At 46.0% G+C, this 20,954-nt stretch overlaps 1 protein-coding gene across 4 annotated transcripts in view; it reads right to left on the minus strand.

Annotated features, from left to right (window-relative positions):
• Nucleotides 1–20,954, minus strand: part of Hecw2 (HECT, C2 and WW domain containing E3 ubiquitin protein ligase 2) — a 345,745-nt gene that overhangs the window by 153,790 nt on the left and 171,001 nt on the right. The gene's annotated exons all lie outside the window — the stretch shown is intronic.

Raw genomic sequence — 20,954 nt, forward strand, 5'->3', positions numbered from 1 at the left:
CAACTGTTTATTGCAGTAAACAATATGTACTGCAAACTTGTCTAATAAAAAAATTGAAATTTTATAAAAAAAATTTTTAACCAGTGTGACATGATTTCATTTTAGTTCATGATGAGATTTTAGCACCCAAATCAATTGCTAACCTCGGATGCTTAAGTGCATGCAAGCCTGACATTCCAGGGGTCTCTCTCAAGTTACAGCTCAAGGGCAGAGAACAGCTCCCCCAAAACACACGGGTGTGCCGTCCACCACGCCCTGCCCCACTGCAGACATGAACTGTATTTTGGGAGGCTAAATGTTTTCAAAGACTTGAAGCCGGTGAAACACCAAAGTAACATTAAGTAATTCAATTGGTAATTTAAACCAGAATTTCCACAAGAAAACACAGGAATATTACAAAGAGATTAAGTTCGACAAAACACTGCGCAACTGCACCTTGCTGGGGCTGATGTGACCTAATCTTCGGAGGACACTGCTCCTGCTCGCCATCCTCCACCATGGAGACCCTGCAGGGGAAACTCAGAGAGCACCCTTAAGTAATTGATAAACCAGATGGGAAGGGTCACCTATGAGAACAGCAACTGTCAATCAAGACCTTCCTCCAAGTCACACCTGGTGTGACAGCTTTGCAAACACCATGCCTTTCTTCCTCTCCTTTCAAAGAACTATGGTTCCCATCAAACAGATGACAAAACCGTACACAAAAAGACTGGCTGGTTGGCTTCTTGTTGGGTCCTCCCAGTCCCAGCATGGCCGATTCTCAGGAGGCGCTGACTTTTCTGTTCCTGAAACCTGTGCAGCTTACCAGAAAGGCTGGAAGAACACAGTCAGTGCCTCCTGAGAATCAGCCATGCCAGGACTGGCAGGACCCAACAAGAAGCCAACTAGCCAGCCTTTTTGGCAAGCCGTGCAAGCCGTGTGGGTTCCCAGGGAGAAAAGTCAGCACCTCTGTGAGCCTAGAAGCAACCAAGGGGTCCAGAGGACAGGCTGACTTGATAGCAACTAAGGTACATAAAGCAACTGAATGCTTGTATCGTCTGGTTGATTTTGCAGGCCTGGGGCCAGCGGGCTGAGCATCTTTTGGGAGGATGACAGTATGCAATATAGCAAATATAGGGTATTTCTTCTATCTTATCTTTGAAATCAAATATTGCTCTGTTTTGCTTTGTTCTGATTGTTTTGCTTTATTTAATATTCTTTTTGATTGGTTTTATTCTGTTTTGTTTTGAATTTGATTTTGCTGTACCTGATGGAACAGACAACTAATGTGAAGATAGGACATACTATGTTAGTCATTGTTGTTTTCCTAGTATCTTGTTTTTAAGTTCTGTATCAATTTTGCTGCTCTGTTTTGAATGGCTTTGTTCTATTTTGTTTTGATGGATTTTACTATCTTTAAAATTAAAAAAAAAATACACAGCTTGCCGAGGCTCGATCAGTGGTGGGCGAATCACACTGAAGCCCTCTGAACCTCCGAGCTGTGCTTCCTAACTGCCCTTCCTGATGACTGGACTTGCAGGTCTTCCTAGTTTTCAAGCAGAAACTTTGAATTATAAGCAAATACTAACACACCTTTGATGAACAATTCAATAGCCTGTCCCTGCCATGCTGCTTGGTAATTTCTGGGCAAGAGGACAGGGCCACAGAGCTACCAAGCTCACAAGAAAGGGCCCTCTGGACCTCAGTGACCTCCAGGGCAGGGTTGTAACACAGAGGCAGTCAACAATTATTTGACACATAATTGAATTTACAAGTGTAATCAATAACTGAGTAGCCACCCCCTAAGTAGTAAAATATGCTGGGGTCTGGAAGCATTGAGAATTTGTAACCCCAGAAATTCATTCCCTCAGCCTACTTTCTTCATAGAGCTAAGAAACAAAGGTTTTTTTGTGTGTTTTTTGTTTGTTTGTTTGTTTTTGTCTTTTTGAGACAAGGTCTCTACACAGTTCAGGCTGGCCTTGAGCTCACTTTGTAGCGCACACTGGTGTCAAACTCACAACCTCACAACTCACAACCATCCTCCTGCCTCAGCCTCCCGAGTGCTAGGAATACAGACATGCACCACCAGGCCTGGCTGAAATTTTCAATTGCTTTTCTCATCCCACAGCGGACAGTGCTTGGACCCTCTGGAGCCTTTGGTATGGAATTTGGAGGCCTTTCCAGAAGAGCCCACCTATAACCGCCAACCCTGCAGAGCAGTTGGGTCACTCCTGTTACACACAGCAGCGAGGAAACGGGGCAGACAGAGGAAGGACCTTGGGGGAAGGACAGAGTGCTGGGCACAGCCACGCCTGCAGCCTCTGCTGAAAGGGGAGCCTTCTGCACTGAGTGAGGAGATAAGCTGGGGCATTGTATTCAAATGAAGTCCTCCTCTGAAACAGGATAGCCTAGAAATAGTTCAGAAGCACAGGACACTTCAAGCTCGAAACTGTGCTTTCAAAGAGGTTATTTTTATAACCCAAATGTGTACAGGAAGTTTTGTTATTCTGCGCCTGTTCCACAGCCTAGAGATCTGTATTGTCCTTACACAAAGACCTTCCTGGATGGAATCCCAGTAACAGTTGTTGGTTTATGTAAAATCATGAAAACCTTACGAAGTACCATCTTGTCCCAAACAGCATCTTCCGAAGGAGACACCCTTGCCCCCTCCAAGCCCGTGGTTCCGAGATCCAAGACTGGGAGGGACTATCCTCTCTCTGAACCACCAACTTGCATTCTTCCTCAGCGCAAATCCCAAAGTTTAGGGCAATTTCCATTCCTTATATTCAGCTTGCATCAGATTTGAAATTTCCACAAACCCAGAGTTACACCACTGAATTTGCGGGACCTGCCTGCATCATCCGGCAGGCCTGGAGCCCCTTACTTCATCCCATGCTTTATTAAACTGGTATGTTTCTGGGCAGTATGTGCCAGTATTGCTTAAATTAAACACACTTCACCTAGCAGCTCCCTACTTAGGCACAGTTTTTTAGAAACCCTGACACAAATGCTTGCACACGCAGGAATGTTCACCACAACCCTGCACAGGTGCCCTCTTATTAGTGGGATGTCAGAATCGCATACAGACTATGGATTTTCCAGTCTCTGCATACAAATGGTGGTTTAATTTATGAACTGGGCACAGCGAGAGCATCACTATAATAAGGAATAATAGAATGGAGCAACGTGAAGTTTCTCCCCATGAAAAGAAGACCTTCTTGTACTCGCCCCTTTCCTCTACAGGAAGCACCTTTCCTCAGTGTATCTGATTGGAATGCAAGCACAGTGACACTGTGACAGCCAGGAGGAGAGCCAGTCCGGGGAGAAGGGACCCATAGTAGGGAGCGTGGGCAGCGCACACGTGCTGCAGAGGATGGCATGGCACATGTGCCAGGCAGAACGGGCAGGGTGGTGGAAACTTCATCACTCAGAAAGTGACTTCATAACTCACAAATCAGTCACTTTTAAACCTTTCACTTGAAAGTTCCAGACACAAGGTGATCGTAGGTAACCTAACCAATGCTGCAGACAGCAAAACTATGCATGGAGGCTGGGATCACTGCCTTCAAAATAGAAAATGCTGGAAGCAAACCAAATGCCCACTAATAGGACAAGGTTTATGGTAAAGTCACATTAGAGGGCACTTTGAAGAAGTTAAAAACAGTGAACAAACATGAAGATGCTGGGGACCCCAAACTCACAATGGCTAATTTGGCATAGTTCCCTAAGGGATGATAGGATAAAGGCTTGGGATAATCAATACCACCCATCGAGACGTCCCACTGAGTCTTCTTAGCACAATCACTTCCGCCCTCCGGAGTCAGCCCAGCATTATACTCCAGGACAGGATGCTTCTTAGCATAAGATCATCTGCACCACCTTGAGTCTGTGTTCCTCAGAATTGGAATCTTTCCAAGCCGCCACATCACAGCACACTCCTAACCAACAGTGGCTGTTTCGGAGGGTCAAGGCAGGGGACCCATCAGGAAACACCGGCTTCCCGGCTACTCATGTGTTAGTAAGCTCGTCCCTGCTTTTTGTTTTTCTCACCTTACCCTTAATACAGACAACTGAGACTCTTCACTGGGTCCTCGATAATAAGACAGAGAGAGGCGCAAGACACAAAAAGTGAAAATAAAAGCAACTTAAAGAATATCTATAGCAGCACAGTGCATATTTTGTTTAAAAGTGTATTTGTGGGTACACATGCACGCGCATGCATTATATATAATCCATCATTACACATCTTTCCTTTGATGGAGAAAGGAAAACAATTTATATTATTAGGATTTTTACAGAAATAAAACCCTCTTATGGCAAATTTTTTAAAATTCTTTTTTCTTTTATTTTATTTTGAAACTAGTAAAAATGCAACAGCATAAAACAGAACAAAGCCAACTGAGACAATGCAGTGAAACTGGTGCAGGATTTCACAGCAGGATACTGGGATAGTATTAATATGTACTATGGTATATCTCATTAACTTCACAATAGTTGTCCAGTCAATTAGGTATAGCAAAATCAAACCAAAAATAGAACATTATAAAACCAATTGAGAATACTGAATAGAGCAAAAAACAACATAACAAAACAGTGAAAACAACCTTTGCCTTCAAACAGAAGACAGAAGGGAATCCCCCATATTTGCTATACTGCATATGGTCATCCTCCCAAGAGATGCTGAGACATCTATCCCCAGTAGCTACAGGGGAGGGAGGCTTGGGAAGGGAGCTTGATTTTCAGCCCACATGCCTGTAAGCTCACAGGTAATGGTTCTCCTCCAGGCCCACGCTGCTGGCGCTTACCAAGAGGGCGGGTGAATAAGCTGCCTGAGTCCCACCATGGCCGATCTCGGGAACCTAAAAATTCTTTAAAAACTCTCTTCACACATAAGGACCAGGTGCTCTCTTTCTAAAGTGCTGAAAATCTCGGGCCAGTTTACGACATTCTGTTCACCAATGTTTTGTGCCCACAGATGTGAAAACACCTTCACAGATGTCTTAAAGGAAATACAAACGTTTAAAGAGCTCCCATCTGTAAACCTAGAGAAAAAGCTGTACTTTCTTCACGAAGTTCTTTCTTCGGCCAGTGTCAAGCAAAATTCCCCAGAAAAATTGAAACACTGACTCAAGGGCTGGCTGGAGGCTCACAGGTGGAGGGGCCCGCAGTAACCAGGCCTGGCGGGAGAGCATCTTAGTGGTAAAACCTGTGTGCACTGTGCTGTCATTTAGGGTGATGCTGCTACTGTTGCTTCACCCGCTCGGCCCCCGGCAGATGAGCTGTGTGGTTGCTCTGCTGATTTTCAGCAACTCTTCCCGGAGTGGCCCAGACAGAACATGGTGCTGTGTGAGACACTGAACACGGCTCCTAATACAGATTCCCACAGCAGCCCTAAACCAAAGGAAAGATGTAAACAAACCAGGCGACAGCACGTAAAGCACCCATGACCAACAGTCAGCAGGCTGAGTACACATTTAAAATATGCATCGGAAAGGAAATGGAAATATTTTCAAACCAAATAAAGTAATGGTGAGTGAACAAGTGGATCTTCTTGCCGTGGGGCTTTTTATCCATCTGCAGCTCTCCCCACTGGTGACCAGCCCACGGCCACCCAAACGCTGGAGTTTATACTTGGGCAGTAGGTACATTCAAGGAAACATTTCACAACTGTGGGTTAAGAAACATGATAATCAGAGCTGGTCCCCGTGTGCAGTGTCCTTCCCTGAGCTGTGGGAAATGCACCAGCACTGGGCTCCACCAAGCAAAAATTAAAAGAATAAAGAAACATAATAATGCTAATATGGCAACAGATCCTTCAAGGGCTCCGCTTTGCATATCCACTTGGGTATAGAGAGATTGTTAAAAAGATTTCCAGAAGCTGAGGATATAGCCAGTGGCAGAGCTCTTAACAGGCACCAAGCCCTGGTCCAATTCCCAGCATCTAAAGGGAAAAAAAGACTTCCAGGGAAAGGAAGACGCTATCATTAAAAATTCATCTCCTCAGATGAAAGAGATTCAGTGAGCGCAAACCTTCAGATCTTCAAGGTGCCATAATTTGTTAAATGTCCTTATAAAAAAGACATTTATACCCTGCGGCTCCCTTCAGAAAGATGTGACTTGATTACCAAGCCCTCGGTGACGCCACTGTGCTTTACCTTCGGCGTTTGAGTCACTTCCTTAAAGTTTTAGCCCTCTTTCCTATCAGTGAAAAAGTCCTCAAGCTTATAAGCTCTCCAGGAAACAACCACAACATTCTCTGGAAACTTCATTCTCTGCAAGGGAGATGAGAGAATCATGGCTGGTGCACAAGGAAGAAAGACAAAATGTAACAGGATCTCAGAGTGCGGGAAGGAAAACTTAAAGACCACATCTGCCCCCGTTTCATTGTGCACCGATTGTGAACCGATGGCACCTCAGGCCACTACCAACCATGCTGCCTGCCTCAGCACACACCTTTCTAAGCATCCAGACCTACCGCAATCACACCACGTGGGTGCATCTCGGGTCTCACCTTCCCTTAAGATCACCACCTCAGAAGTGTGCAACAGTGGGGTTTTTCCTCGATAGTTTGGTACCCAGGGAAAGTCTGTCGGAATCCATGAAATAAAGGGCTTTCTTAGGATGCAGAAAAATCTTGTGTCCACTTTGGATACTCCTGATCTTTTTAATCACAGCGGCAGGCGTCAAGAACATTGCAGCACTGGATCTGCAGGCTTACTCTGTGCCCCACTCTGGGACCTTTAACAGTTAAAGAAGCCTCACTGACCCACCCCTCACCGACACCCACCCACCCAAACCCAGCATCACTGGCACCCTTTCGTGCCACATCTGCCAGGACTATGGGAGTTTAAAGCTACTGCCCCGGCTTCAGAGGAAGCCAATGTGCTCTCCATGCCAGAACCTGCAAGTCAGTCCCACAGGACGCTTCCAGGGTCTTCCAATGCCACCTTGAGTCAAAGGGCTGTAACTTAGAATTAGTGACACTTTTTGTATCTTAGCAAAATCCTCAAAACACTCTCAACCCTGCAGGGAGTGTCACTCCTAAGATTTTCCCCGAGTCGTGTGGCCCCGAGTCCTTTCAGGGTCTGGATTTCTATATGCACAAACCTGCTCCTCATCTCCCCCAACTCAGGGATCCACTCCAAACAATGTCCCCACTGGCTTTCTCTCTACGTGCCACCCCAGGTCATCAGCCATCTCCTTATCCTGCTAGATTCCTCCATCTACTTTTATCGTTCCCCTCTGGTAATTCCTCTAACTCCTCTTTCCCTTCATTGTCCTCCTGTACAAAAGTCCAGCGGTGCCCAAACTTGCTGCTATTAGACAGCACCTGCATCCAGGGGCAGAACAACCTAAAAACAGCAAACGTCGGTCACACTTCAGACTCGTGGCAGCCAGCGTCAGCCTTGAAGGGCTCCCTTCCTGCGTGGCTCTGCTAAGTGGATTCTCTCAGTTCCCGAGGTGGCTACGCCCCATGTTACTGACCGCGGCCATCAGAGGTACTAAAAATAGAAGCGAACGGGTCCATCTTTTCACTGGCAGATCCAGGCTCCCCTGCCACTAGGTACAACATCTCCTCTGTGTTCCCCTTTGCTCTTCTAGATGAGTGTCCCTGCTCCTGTCAGAGTCTAAGCCTCTGACCTTGCGCTCCAGGTCCCTGCTCTCCCTGCTCAAAGATCTCTCTTATGCAGTGATGTCCTCCCGTGTCATCAGTGTCACCTGCCCATGTACCGGGTCATATCCAAACACAGAGGACTTCACCAACGCTCCTCTCCTCGCTCCCCGTCCTCTGCCTTCTCCTCCCCACCACCCCATCCAGTTCTATCTCCACCCGGCTCCTCGCCTGCCCAGTGGTCACCTGTTCTTCTGTGATTCCACCTCCCTCCTCTTCCACCATCCATTTTCATAGCCTCCAGGCCACCTCATTCTCCAGGTTTCCTCCCTGGCTACTCTTTCTCTGGCTTCAGTGAGTCCTCCCTCTGTCCAGCCTTCACGCTAGACCCCCTCCCTTCCGGGACACACTCGCACAGGGTGAGCTCCCAGGCCCCACTCGGTCCTCCAGTTTGCCAAGGATTCCCAGACTCCAGACTCACGGACCCAACTTCCTTTTGGGGAAGATTTCAAGCAGAACGGTTAAGGGGCATGTGACAAATCTGAGCCAGCCAGAGAGTCCCAGCTGCTCTCCTGTTCCTCCTTCCTCCCCGAAATTGCTCATGCTTTGGTCTACGAACTGGTTCAAGGCCTAAAAATCAAAAGAACCCGCTCTTGTTCTTCTGTTTTCCGCAGCAGGCTATGTCTGAGTCACAAGGGGTTTCTGCTGATACCATCCCTGATGTACTCGATACATTCTGCTTCAACTTCCTGCTATTAGTCCAGAGTAAGCCCCTGTCCCCTGTCATCTGCACAGCTAACAGACTGACCCAGAATCTCTTCTCCCCGAGTAACGCAGATGGTCTTTTAAAAGGTCAGTCTTCACTACTCTCTTGCTTGAAATCCTTCTGTGATCTCCACAGTACTTGGATAAAACCCAGTCTCCTCACACTGACTCCCAAAGCTTCTCTGCGACCAGATGCTGCCCTCTCCTCTGACCACATTGTGTGTGATTTCACTAGTGCAGCCACTGTGCCCCAGCCACAAGGCCCTCTTTCCACCCCTGAAATCTGCCCAGGCTGCTCTCACTTAGAGCCCACACTGTGACCACCCTCCACCACCCGGATTCTCCGATCTCTGAGCTTTGCAAGGATGACTCCTTCTCATCAATCAGCTTAAACATCGGGCTTCAGAGACGCCCTTCCTGACCCCAGCCACAGTCTACTGAGTCATTCCCGTCACATCACCTGGACACTAGCTCATCTGATGCTCTTTTTATTCCTTTTTTTTTTGTCTTCCCTGCAGAATGGCAGCTCCACAAGTAAGGAGCCTCTCTGTTTTATTCACTTCTGTATCCAGGACCTAGAAGTACCAAGAGGACACTCAATAAATGTTTGATGATACTTGTACCTACACCTTAATAAGTGTCTGAGTTACTTTCCTCTTGGTGCTGAGACAAAATACTCAACCCTCAAAATTAAAAAAGGAAAGGTTTATTTAGCTTACAGTTTTTGGAGGTCTCAGTCCATACTCAGCTGGCTCTAAGGCAGGACGGTGTGGCTTAGGGTTCATCATTTTTGATGGCCATGAGCAGAAAGACTGAAAAAGGGGAAAAGCACGCCTTCTTCCCTCCCTTACACAGGTGCATGCCACCTGCCCTGAGTGGGTGCAGTGTTCACACCACTAATCCCAGCGCTGGACAACAAACTGATCACAAACACTAGACTCAGCTGCCTTCAAAAGGCCCGCCCCCCACGACCACATGAGGCATTGGGGGACATCCAAACACAAACCATAACAGTAAGAGAATGAGCTTCTGGTACAAAGGAAAGTAACCTGTTTGCAAAATGAAAACAACATGTGTTCATTTATAGGACAGGTATTACTTTCAAAACACTTTCACAAACTTCAATTTAATTCTCCCAAGGCCCTTCTCAATGGTCCTCGTGATTCCTCCTCTCCACACCATGTCAAGGAAGGTGCCAGGCGATCCACACCAGGCCACAGAACCAGGCAGAGGCCATGCTGGGATTAAAGCCAGAGTGGCTGGAGCTCTTGCACAAGGGTCTTCCAAGCTAAGTCAATGAGGAAAGAAATGGAGAGCACCAGACCCTGTCTGCTCCCATAAGCGCTGTCAGTGTGTCATCCTCAAAAAACTACACTGAGATTATTCCTGTAAAGCTCTCTTCTCCTGCATGCTATAAGCTCCTACAAAATCACACTTTAGTCATCTGTGTATTCCCCATACCTAGCACACTGCATGACGCTCTGATTTAAACTTAATGAATTTACTAAATACATCAGAGCTGAGTCTTCTTCTCAATGCAAAACAGACCAAATCAGAGACCCAGTGCATCGTCTCCTTCTCAACATGATCAACAGGTCAGTAGAGATCTGAGGTTTACTCGGGCTGAGTCACAGTCTAGTGACTGGTGCTATATTTTCCCCATGTTCCACATATAGAGGAGAAACAATTAGTCACAGTGATACAATGGGAAAAAAACAGAGAAGGGAGTCTCAAGAATCACAAGTTCCAATCCCAAGAGTGACTCCAAACAGCTGTATGATCATGTGTAGATTCCTGTCAGCTTTTCCGTTTGCTCTCCCATGTTATAAGAGGGATGATCCTTCTCAGGGAAGGTCTTAAATCTGTTATTCTCTAACAGCCATGGTTCTTACGACATTCTTTCCAGTATCTTATCCTAGCCAGTCTCTAAAACCAAACCAGCTGGTGCAGGGGTGCCACAGTTAGGTTTGGGTGCAGCAGTAATAGAAAAACAAATGAATGGAAAATGAATGGGTGGGTGCATAGGTGAATACATGGATGGAAGTGTTTTACACCGCTCCCGTGGACTTTCTATCAGGATACCAGATAAAAGCAGAATCTTTATGATCAGCAAATCTAAGTCCCCTAACACAACAGGTTCAAAATGTTTTATAACCAAAGGAACACTTTCTCTTAGAACCTGGTACTCATTAACATATTTTACCTCCAGAAAATGAGTTTGCGGAGAGATTTGAACCCCGGGGAATGCTGAATTCATTTCATTGCTGCATAATAACCATACTAATGTATCTCCCATCACCACAGAAGGCCTAACCAGCCTCATCGGGCACCAGCCAAGGATGCGGCACCAACAATGCCAAAGAGAACAGGTGGGAGGCAGAATCACAGGAGTGCGGGAGCCACCGTCAGCTGTTTCAGGAACTGTCCCTGGTACTCGCTGGACTCAGGAGCTTAGCCATGGGGGCAGAACTGACACCAGGGAAATACATAAATATACAAGCCAGGAATTTAACGAGAGAGTCAGCTTGTCAGCACAGTGCGTAACTGAAGGCTCTGGGGAAAATGAACAGGGATCATCTAAAACCCAAAGTAAAGACTCATATATCAGGACACTTGAGTTTTAGTCCTAACATTTCCAATAATTACCCATGAAAACTGAAGCAAATCTCTGAACCTCTCTCTTATTGACTGCAATGTAATAGATTTTAAACAAATGAACTCAAAGATTTCTTTGGAATCTACACACTAGAATTTCATGGTTGTCTGTCTGGGTCAGGCAGACCGTGACTCCACCACATCTGGACCATAGTTTGGCAGTTACAGCCCCATCACTCAGTCCACCACCCATGCTCAGACCCGGCCATGGTTCTAAAGTTTCCAGGGTCCCTTCGCTCGAGCTGCACCACAGGAGGTTGCAGAAAGCCTCTGGTTAACTCAAGAGTCTCCTCTAGGAGGCCCTCAGAGCCCAGCAGCCTCTTAGATACGTGTGATTTCTGTCTCCTGTCACAGAGGTGAGGTTCCATAAAGAGCCTTCCATATTCAAAGGCAGGAAGGGACAAACAGCATTGCCAGAAGATGTAAAAGAATCTTAGGGTTAACCCAAGTTCTGGCCTTGCTACTGAGCATTACACAGAAGTCCCTCAAAACAAAAAGACTACACTGCCCACAGACCCAGGAGCAAGAATCATGAAATTTCTGCTGAACTCGTTTCCCTGGTTTGGTAGAATTTAGGGATCATCAACCTGGTACTGCTCCAGGAGATAACTTTTGAGTTTAGTATTTCTCCTAAAAACACAAGACTTCTCCTTGGCCGCCCCCTACAGGCCAGGGTAGGTGTGCCCCATGGCATGGGAAGGCAGCGTCACCGTACCATGAAAGCTTTCATCACAGAAAATGGAAATGCTGCCCAAGCCTGCTCCTCTGCCTGTTCCCACTCCAAGACACAGGGTTTGCAAACAGCATCACTGTTCCATCATCTTAGTTTTCTAGAGAAAAATGCATGCAACGCATTTGGGGATTGAGCATTCAGTTAGTAAATGGCAACAGTGCATTTCGGCCCAGGAAGTCTAAGAGCAATGACACATATAATACTGCCCAGCAGACCTACCTGTCAGGGTGCCGGCAGCCAGATTTAAAATAAAACAGCCACAGAGAACAGAAGTTAAAAAGAGACAAAGTGGTTGACACTTTGAAATCTAGAAAACAATCTTATGTATGTAGCTCACAGAAACATTTTCTTTAAGAGATCATGGGAAAGGCCTATTTATTTAGGTCAGTCTGACGCGTCTAAACCAGAGCCTGGCCTAAACCACTAAAAAGAATTCTTAGGAACAGAATCTGAAAAGTCTTGGAAACCCTGTGCAGGACAAAATGTATTCTCAGTCACCAAGATCCTGCATGGCAAGAAGAACGTTTCAGATGCTTCCCGCCCACAACTCGGTTGACCATGACATGGACGTGGAGCCCAGGACACGGAGTTCCAGTTCAAATTTCAAAGCATTCATAGAGTCCGCACAGTTTATTACATTCTCCTGGAAACCAGGTGCTAGGGGTCCAAACCTGATGTAGACGTGGCCAGGCTGTCACCGCAAAGCGGGCACAGGGTACGCTAACACACGCAGCAGCCACTCAGACACTCATGGCTTCCGAGCTCTGGTGCCATCCCAGGCTGCAGCACAGTGGGTGGCAGCAGCGCCTGCTCACGAGGCTGGGGCTGTGGAGAAGCCACTCGGTGCCTTCCTAGTTAGCGGTGCTGCCACTTCTGAAGGTGGCAGTTTGTCTTTGGTCAGAAGTCTAAAAAACCCCACAAAGCAGAAGTTTACAAATGCTACCCTGGCTCACACAGAGGCCTTGAGGCAAGGAGGATGGGCCTGGACAGGATCTTGGTGACAAACTCCAGAAGGCTCCCAGTGGAGCAAACGGCGCCATGCAGGGACTCCCTGCAGAAGCAGGGTGGGGAGAAGGGTCAGACGGCAAAGTCTCGAAGCTCCTAAGGAGGCATCGTTAGCTTGGAACTTGGAAAGGCTTTGAGTAAACCACAGTAGATAGAGTCAGGCGGTGCTGTGGAGTTATAATCCCTGTGTTTAAGCAAAACCACGCTATGTTCGGGGGCTGCCACAATAAAGCATCACCGCTGGGGATCTTACACAACAGAAATGTGCTATTTCACAGTTCTGCAGACAAGAGGTCCAGAATCAAGATGCTGGCGGGGCTGCTTCCTTCTAAGGGCTGGGAAGGAGCCTCTGACCTGGACATTGGTCTCTCACTCACACACAAACGTCTTTGTGTCCATGCGGCACCACACTTGTCCTGGACAAAGCCACACCCACTGAGGACCTCTGTGAAGACCCCACCTCTGGTGAAGAGTGCATTTTGATGTGTCAGGGTGTGAACTTCAACATTGAAACTTCAGGGGAGGAACACAACTCAGCCCATTCCACTTGGATGACATAAGGTTCATGAAGCTGATGGTCCAGTTCAAGGTCAAGACATGACATAGCAAACTCTAGGCCCCATGCATTGACCAATGGCTCTTACTGCAGTGGCTCCCGTGCATCACACGTGCAGTCCCCACGCATGCAGTTCCCACCCACACCTTGGTGCCATTGTCTACTGTTTCATTCCACCAAATGGAAACCTTGCCAAACCCAGGACCTTGGAAAACAACTTAACCTGGTTAACCTGCTCCTCTGGGGTCTACCAGCAGGTGGGCAGTGCCCTATGAATTTATAAGAGAAAAAGGAATGGAGAGGGCCAAATGCAAAGGCACTGTGCAAACACTGACACAGGAACAAGGAAGGACAGAATAAAGACACTGACGCTGCCCTCTGCCTCTTCTCCATGCTCTGATTCAGAGCCCTGGCTTTGTTCTGGGCACAGCTCCACCTCTACCCAACCTCTCTCCCCATGGCTCCTGCCCAGCCCGGCTCGGTGCTGGTCTCCTTAGAAACATCAATGCCCCTTGTGGGGACAGGTGACCTCATTTCAGTCAACCTGAGCTTCCCGCCTCAAGGACAGAGGTGGGTCCTGCCCGGGTATGTGAGGTGGTGCTCCTCTCTCTACAGCCACCCTGAGCATTCAGCTGCCTCCCACTAACACAAAGTCATGGAAAAGCACCGGGAAGACAGTATCCCGGCTGCCCCCTTCTCCGCTCCTTTTGAAGAGAGACTCTTTGCTTTTCCGTAAATAGTTCAGAGCCCGATGCTACATGAATATTTCTTCAAAAGTGGTTCTCTCCAGAGGCCTGGAACACAGCTGGCAGTCAGCTCGACTGGGAAGCGCAGGCAGGAGAAGGGCACAGTTTCCCCATCGCCACCACTCTGGATCTCCATTCACCCAGCGCAATCAGCGCACCGTCACCTCCGAACCCAAGGCTGAACCCACGACGACCTCCATTCCCTGAACACCTCATTCCCAGGCAGAAATATGGAGCCCAGTAAGTCCAGAGAGGCAGAGAGGTCTTGTCTACTCCAAGCCCAAAGGCAGCTTTCAATCGCATATTTTCCAACATAAATTTTATACCTGGATGCTTAGTGAACTATTTATATTGAACATGCAAAACTTCATTCATTTTTTAGAATTGTATTTATTTATTTATCTATCACAGTGTCACCCCTTTATTTGTTGCAGTTCATTTATTTTTGCATGTTAGGCAAGTGTTCCAGCAGAGCTGCATCACCAGCGCAAATAACAGCTTCATTCTCTCATCCTGGTGCTCAGTCTGAAGTGAGCCCTGGGATACATTCTTCGTGCCTCACTGGACAAACAGCTGACCCTTTGACTTTTCAGGTCATTCTGAGATCATGAAAAGGACTCTAGTCATAGCAAGTCACAAAAACATGGCAAAGAAAATATCCAGTCCTGTGCAACAGTCACAAACCTCAAACATCAGAGAAGACTTAAAATGAAATCTTCACCCTTTGCTTATGGCCACTTCTGGCAGAAAGTCTCAGAGGAAAGGAGTCATGACCGTCTCTGCTTCTTGCTGACACTGATCTCAGGGTTGCTGGATGGCGGAGGCAGGAGAGCTGGGAGGCTGAGAGAGAGGTCTGGCTGAGATGGTTGTGACATTGTCCAGCCGAGGTCCTCATCTGGTGACCCCTGACAGCATCAGCTGCTTGCGGTCCTCCTGGAGATCAGGAGTCACTACAAGCCCCAGGAGCTGTGGTAGGCTGACCCCACACAGCTGGTCCATGAGGGTAGACCCTTGGTCCCCAACAACTCGGGCTGTGTCAGTCACAGTCAGCACAGCCTCCCGCTGAGTTCTGCCGTGGCCACTCACCTAGCAGTCATCCACAGTGTCCCATGCCAAAGAGGCTGCAGCATCTGGAGCAGATCCCTCCAGGTCCCCTCATTTGGCCTGGGGAAGGAGTATTCCTCTCCTCTGTGTCTAACAGCAAAAACGCTTTCCCCAGTCCAAAGAAATCCTCCATCAAATCAAAAACTCCTCTCCCACCTGGTGGCCAGGTCAGGGGCTGCCTCTGCCAAGTCCTGCTTGGGTGGCCAAGGAGCTCCTCTCAGAAGTGGGGAGGTGGCTGTTACTTTTCACTTGAGGAATGTCTTGTTCCTTTTCTCTTGTTGTTGCAACAAATATTTGATGCCTAAAGTGAAGCAAGGATTATTAAGCTTATAGTTTTTTGGAAGTTTCAAACCATCCTCAGCTGGCTCCAAGGCAGGATGGCATGGCTGAGGGCTAACCAACCATTCATGGCTGCTGCAAGTGACAAGAAGAAAAGGGCAAAAAGGGGGAAAGCATGCCTGCTTCCCCCCTTACATTGTATGCTGGCTCCCCACACCTGGGCGGGTGCCGCACCATCCACCAATCCCAGCACTAGACAACAAACCAATCATGGTTCGTTCATTCATCATGGTTGCTACATTCAGCAACCTCCATGACGCATGAGGCCTGCAGGGGCCATCAGAACACAAACCATAACAGGACGCCACTGAAACTGAGCCAGGATGAGTTCTGTTCTTGGACATTAACAATGCCTGTAACTCTTGAAATATAATTTGGACCCAGACATTTTCCTGCATACAGTGTTTAGTCTTTTTTTCTTTAACTCAATCATTTATCCAAAAGTAAATGATGTATACTTTGTAGCACAGTACATGGAAACAGAAAACACACCTTGCACACATAGAAAATTTAATCATATTTCACCGTCATCATAATCATCATGAGAACTGTCACTTTTTACAAACAGTCCTCAATTTACAATGATTTGAATTAACAATTCATTTATTTGATGATCGTGTAGAAGCATATCCATACAACCACCTTTTTTTTTTTACTTTCTGTGCAGTATTTGACAAATTCATACAGATGATGTGGTGTTCACGCAGTTAAGTGATTAAAGCATTTTTTCTTCACAGTGATTTCAACTCATGATGGCTTTATCGGTATGCAACCCCACTGAACGTCACGCAGCATCTGTACTGCCACTAAATCAAGCTAACACACTGACAAGTGTGTTACATGCAGGTAGAAAAATCCTCCTGGTATGTTATCCTTCCCATCAGATTGGTACTCTTATTGGAAAACGCAAGCAAGTTGCTGATGTCAACACAGGAAGCAAGTGGCAAAGCAGAGTTTTGAACACAGGTCCATCCAGTTTCACAGCACTGACCACCAGCCAGCCTCTCCTATATACGCTGAAAAGTTTACAAGGATGGGAAATGGACTGAGTACATGCTCCAAATTCAATGCCTCCCTGCCCTAGCTGAAAGAGGTTGGAGAATTTAATGAAACCCTTGATTTATTTGATCAGCCTTACAATGGGGAAACTAACAACCTTCTCTGGTAAATCTGTGTTGCACCAGTGCCACCCCTTGCAGCAGGTGGACCCTTACTAGCTTGGAGGATAACTAGCTGCTGACAAGTCCTAGCTCATAGTCCACCGCATGGTGTGTTAAAAACTGCAGGAGTAAAGAAAGATAGGTAACATGCTTAGCTCAGTGCCTGCAAAAAATAAAGGTTTCAATTAAATATTTGGCAGCTACAGGAAACATCAATTGGACTAGAAGCTGTGGGGCTGACGAGATTACAAACACTAGCCACAGTCAGAGAAGAATGGCTAACTTAAAATTAGCAGTTTTCAAATGGAGAAGAAATTGAAATCTTGACAAGGTTTTTAAACCTGAAAGACTAAAAATTACCCCCAAACTAGGGCAATGAAGAGCTGGTTTGCCATGTCAGGCTGCGAGTTAGGAACAGGCAGGGTTGGAGGGGTGAGTGGGGCTTTGAGAGCGTGGTGCACCCCACCCAGAGCTCTAGACAGAGGTGCATTGGGCTGTGGGGTGTTGGTCACTGGGCCTCCTGGTGGGGTCCCTGGCTTGAAGGGGTAAAAATGCCCTTGTCACCACTGCTGCCACACCACCAAAGGGCACAGAGAGATGGCACAGCCAGCCAAGCTGCAAGTCGACACTTCCTGCTAAAACCATCTGAAGACTGGACCGAGGGAAACAGCTAGGAGAACACGGTGAGAATGAGGGAAATCCACAACACAGCCTGACGACTTTGGAGATGCAGAGAGAAGGGAGTTTAGTAAAGAAGAAACAAATGGCCAGAACATGGGACTGAGACATCACAGCCAGTGAAGAAAGGAGCCAGGAGAAGGCAGGGCAGGAGGAGCCGCTCACAGGGCCGGGCTGAACTCCCAGGCTACCGCCGGCTCACGAGAGCACAGTGTCGGGGAATAAAGCGGACTGAGGGGTTCTAGCTGGAACCTCTTATGAAAAAGAACCTTCTCCACGCATGCCATTTATTTCTCTGCATCTTTTTCTTTTTAAAAAAAATTTTTTTAAACAGAGCAAAGCAAATCACAACAGAACAACACAAGCAACACAGCACTTCACAACAAGACAACCAGTTATCAACAGTAGCTACCATAATGTCTCTTTTCTTTGAAATAGTTGAGCATACCTTCACACACAATAATATCAAACATAACAAGATAGTATAAAACCATTCAAAAGAATGAAAGCATTATAGGACTTCAAAACCAAATAACAGGAAACAAACAATGGCTACTATAATATCTCATTTTCCTCAAAAAATTTGTTTATAGCATCTCAAATAATAAAATCAAATAAAACACAACTAAATAGAACCAATCAACACAGAAGAACAAAAGCATGGTAGGACTCAAAATAGCTCACATAATTTCCATCACACATAATTTCTTCAAAATAGCTGTTCATATCATCACACATAATAAAATCAAACAAAACAGAATAAAACCAATCAAACCAATGAATGAAAGCATTATAAGACTTCAAAGCAATATAATAGGAAACCATGATTACCATAAAATATCCCATTGTGTTCAAAATAGCTGCCCCTACCATCTGACAGCATAAAATCTAACAAACTAAGACAGAACAAACCTTAACAAAATTGTGTAAACATGCAAGAGTTCAAGATAAGACAGTAAGACACTGACAGTAGTTTCCACCTTCCCCTCCCAGGTATTCCTCCCCTTTGTTCTTACATTAACTATTTTGCTTGTGGATCCCATTCACTCCTTCTGTTTCTTATGCTAGGCTTCACACGTGTGAGTTTGAACCATTTTGGCCATGAACATGATCTCCAGTTGCATCCATTTACCTACAGGAGCCTTGAGATTATTCTGATTTATAGCTGGGTAGCTTTCCACTGCATGAAAGTACTATATCTTTCTTATCCATTCTGCAGCTGATGGGCAAGTTACTATTGCTTTTTTTTTTTTTTGGTCTCCTGTCACATGAAACAATTATTTTTCTCTCCTTTGATTTTCAGTCTAGTCTATGAATTTCTTTTCCAGTTAGATGTGTTTCTTGTATACCGTATATCAATGTATTTTGTTCTACTCTGCCTGTGTTTCTTTTTATTGCTGACCTGAGGCCATCTACATTCATGGTTACAACCGACATACATTGGTTTGTCTCTGCCCTGCTATCCTGCTGCTGTTGGCCCTCCACTTTTCCCCTTTATTCAGTTGCCTGTCCTGTTTGGTGATCCTCCTCTGCTGCTCTTCCTGGAACCGTGGTTATCTTTATCTCTCTCTAGAATACCCTTTAGCACTCTCTGTAGGGTTGGTTTGGTGGTCATGAATTCCTTCAGTTGTTCTTTATCATGGAAGTATCTTACTTTTCTATCAATTTTGAAAGATAGTTTTGCAGAGTATATCAATCTGTGTTAAAAGTTGTTTTCAGGGCTTGAAACATTTTACTCCAAACTCTTCTTGACTTGATAGTTGTGTTAACAAGTCTGCTGCAATTCTGATTGGTCTTCCTTTATAGGTGATCTGTCTCTATTTCTCTATCAGCTTTTAATATTCTATTCTTGTGCTGAATTTTGGGGATCTTAATTATTATATGTCTGGGTGTAGATTTACTTTGGTTATGGCTAGCTGGAGTCTTATATGCCTCACTTATCTGCATGCCAGATCCATTTCCCCTGTTTAGGAAGTTTTCTTCTATTACTTCTGTGAATATCCTTTTAATTTCATTTTTGTTGACACCTGCTTCTTCACTTACACCCATCACTCTTAAGTTATGCTTCTTTGCATCATCTTTCAACCATTGGATTGTTATTTCCTGATTCTGTGTTATTTTTAAGAGATCTTTCCTTTCACCATCACTAGCTGCAATCCTATCTTCAAGGTTTGAAAGTCTACCTTCAGTCCCTTTCAAGCGGTTTTGCCAGCTTTTAATTGAATTTTTAATTTCCTGCATCTCTCTTTGAAGCTGTTTCATGCATTGTAATTCCTTTCTACCTTCATTCAAGGTTTCCATCATTTTCCTATGCTCCTATTTATTGTTTCTGTCTTCTTTATACCCACTGAACAATTCTTTCAGTATGTTTATAATTTCCTATTTTACCTGAGACATTATTTCTGATTTGACTGCTTTTACAATCTCATGGAATTGTTTCCTTGCTGCAGTTGCTATCTTCTCAGAGACTTCAGGTGTGTGACTTCCATTTTCTTCCATGACTGTATCTCCCAGACTTGTTCTGTATGGCCTGGAGGTCTCAGTTTGCCATTTGCTCTTTCATCTTGACATTCTCCTGGTTCCTCCCAAAGAGCTGGTTGTGGGGCCCCAGACACGTCTCACACTGGCTGCCCCTAAGCAGTGTAGGGGGATGGGACAGACACCTGGGTTCCTCTAATTCCAGATTAGAGGGAGGTAGTAGGGTGTGGAGCAGGCTTCTCCAGAGCTATGCAGCTACACTGGGGCTCCGCTGACGATCAGGGGTGTGTGGAGGTGGGGCTGCTTCTCTCAGCCTGAGCATTTATACTGGGACTCCCACGATGCTGGTAGACACATAGGGGTGTGTTTGTCTAATTCTGTTAGTGGCTAGTGGCTGCCTGAGGGAACCAAGGGCCTCCAATGGTGACCTATGAATGCACAGGGCTTACCTAGCTGTGTGTCCCTGCTCCACTGGCTGCCTGCAGGAATGAGCCTTCTGGTGACAGCTTCCTGAAGATGATCTGCTGGTTCTCTCTGCCCACACTGGGTGCACAGAAAAGAGGGACTTCTGGTAGTGGTGCCCAGCAGGCCTGCATCTTTTTCTTAATGGAGGTATTAAAGAAATTTTGTTGAACTATTTCAGCTCATGGATACTTTTGGGGATTGGTAGCATCTACCATTAGAAAATGATAAATCATGTCAGTTAAATCACATCAGTTTCAGTGCAGAGAAAGATAAATAGGCTTAAATTTTTATGCAAAAACAGTGTTGTATCACATACATACTTCACAGGTCATCTCTGTCTCTCCTAAGTCCTTCTGTGAGCAGGGGTGCAGACGTGAGCACTTACAACCCCAGGGAAGGAGGCTCCACAAAAAGAGGTAAGAGCAAAAGTATTTCTGCATATTCTATAATAAAAGTCATCCGGAAAAAATAACTTGCTTCAATAAATACCCTCTCTCTCTGACATACTGCACAGTAAGTTTTGGGGAGACTATCTCAGTAGTACTTTAGAAGCTAGTTAAACCGGGCATGGTGGCGCACTCTTGTAATCCTAATACTCGGGAGGCAGGAGGACCATTGCAAGTTCAAGACCAGCCTGGGCTACAAAGTGAGCCCAAGGCCGGCCTGAACTGCATAGCAA

This window comes from Cavia porcellus, unplaced genomic scaffold (genome assembly GCF_034190915.1).
Source record: "Cavia porcellus strain 051 isolate PalLab524CR breed Dunkin Hartley unplaced genomic scaffold, mCavPor4.1 scaffold_12, whole genome shotgun sequence".
Taxonomy (NCBI): Eukaryota; Metazoa; Chordata; class Mammalia; order Rodentia; family Caviidae; genus Cavia; species Cavia porcellus.